This window comes from Morus notabilis, unplaced genomic scaffold (assembly GCF_000414095.1).
Source record: "Morus notabilis unplaced genomic scaffold, ASM41409v2 Scaffold218, whole genome shotgun sequence".
Lineage (NCBI taxonomy): Eukaryota > Viridiplantae > Streptophyta > Magnoliopsida > Rosales > Moraceae > Morus > Morus notabilis.
The window spans coordinates 7501-9656 of record NW_010358631.1 but is presented as its reverse complement, the minus strand read 5'-3'; the positions used below and the strand labels follow the sequence as shown (position 1 = coordinate 9656).

The 2156-nt window shown below is 36.8% G+C and overlaps 1 pseudogene; it reads right to left on the bottom strand.

The window, feature by feature from the left end:
* Nucleotides 1–1165: 1165 nt before the first annotated feature.
* The window catches only part of LOC112090581, a 4812-nt pseudogene continuing 3821 nt past the window's right edge, over nucleotides 1166–2156 (bottom strand).

Below are 2156 nucleotides of genomic sequence, written 5' to 3'. Positions count from 1 at the left end.
TATTTTGACATAAGAGTTACAATGATTTTTGTTTTTTTTTTTTTTTTTTTTTTTTTTTTTTTTTTTTTTTTGCAGGCCTTGAATTCAAGATAACTATGCAAAGTGACAAATAAATCTGCTTCAGCTTGGCTGGAGTTCGGTTGGGAAGCAATCAACATTAATCTTTCTTTTGACCATATGCCAAGAAAAAGAGGCCGTAGAATTTACTCGGTACAATAGACCACTTTTGAAGTTTCCTTGGCCTTTTAATTCTAGTGGTTTCTTCATAACTTAAGAAGTTAAGTTACTTGATCGAGTTGAAAATTTAAGTAAAAAAATAAGTTCATATAAAAAAAACATTATAATAAAAAAATTAAATTTAAAATTTTGTGAATGAAAACACCATAATTAAAAATTAAGTTATAATTTTAACTAATAAAACCAACGAGACCTTATTCTTTAATGTTAGATATATTACTTTTTATACATAATTTTGAGGGCCTAAAAATTTTCAGTCGCTGGAGTACACTTTTTTCTTGTAAACCTTTGATAGTTTTGTACTTCTAATTAATAAAAACATAGCGTCACGCAAGGCATATAAGTGAGAGTCAAATATTAGGATTTGCACTAAAACAAATAATGCAACTTTTAAGCTTAGCATTATTTTCTTATTTTTTTAAATATGGAAGATATCACACCGTTTTCTATGATTAATCAAGCCAATCCTTTCTCCATTTACTTGTGCCAAGAATCTCAAAATATCACATTCACACATATAGTCAAAATTACTATAATTTTCTATAAAAAAAAATACTATAATTTTCCATTAATAGTACCAATTATTGTGTTGCAAACAATAGCGCCTAACATAATAATTTAGACTCAACATCTTACATCTAGGACTACAAATATTTAAAGTTCCATGAAAAGACAATATATAATTAAAGAATCCTCGTGGTTTTATTCGATTCCAAAAATTTCATATAATTAAAGAATCCTTTTGGAAACTTGTCGTTTTACACTCTAATTACATTGTATAATCCCATGAATTACGAAACTCCAACACTTTCTCTCCAATCTGTAAATTTTTTTGCAGCCCTCTCCAATTGTATAATATTACGAGTATATATTATAAATATGTCCCCCCAATTTATTCTAAACCAATAAGTAATCAAAAACCCCCTAAAATAGTGATAATTTAAATAACTATAATCACTGGATCTGGACCCAAATGCCATCGCTTGGAATCTCCTGATGAACCACGAACCATAGATAATACCCGGACGGTGCAAGAATACCCGACCCGGGTGTTGTGACCCGAACTTACGTGGATTTTCTCAAGCTTGTCACACTCTCCGCCGAGAGTACCAATAGCCTTTGGTTCATCAAGAATGAGTGCGTTGTAAACGGCGGCGCCACCATTGTCACCGCCACCGAGCCCGACAGCAACGTTGCCCCGCTCACCATGAACCGAACCGCAAGCTTCTTCAGGTACGACACCTTACTCTGCAAAGGGGGCGACACGATCTTGGGACGCAGATTCAAAAATTGAGCGTCCAAGTATTGAGGACTAAACGACTCTAAACTTAAATCTGTCGGAAAAAGAACTCCGGTGAAGTTATAGTAAACATGCGGATTACTATAACCAACAAGAACTCGATCATCTCTTAACAATATCGCCGTGGAATGGTACATCCTGGGGATCCTGGATGGGTTTTGCACTTCAAACCAGGACCCGATTAATTTATCGGGTCGGTACAAAACCGGATCAAAACCGGGTCACACCCATATTCCCACCCGGCGGTTCCCGCCGCCCCTCCGTTGATGATTAAAACGTTACCGTTTGGAAGCAACGTCATGTCTCCCATGACTCTAGCCAAAAGCATCTCCTCCAAAACCCAAGTCGGGTTCGGGTCGGTTATTTTCATTCGGGCACAACTCTTTAGAGCTCTGACGAAATTCCCATTTACAGCCTGTACATAAGCCCCTTTCGGAGCTCCACCACAAACCAGAACTTCTGCTTCGATGAGCTGAGCTTGAAGGTTCTTCAATGGAAGCAAAATGGCTGAGCCAGTGCTCGGATATGACCTCGGATCTCCGCCGGGTATTTGCGGGTACGTCTTCAGAACTTGGTTTTTGGTGTAGTCTAATAATATAGCTTTGTTGTTTGCGAAGAT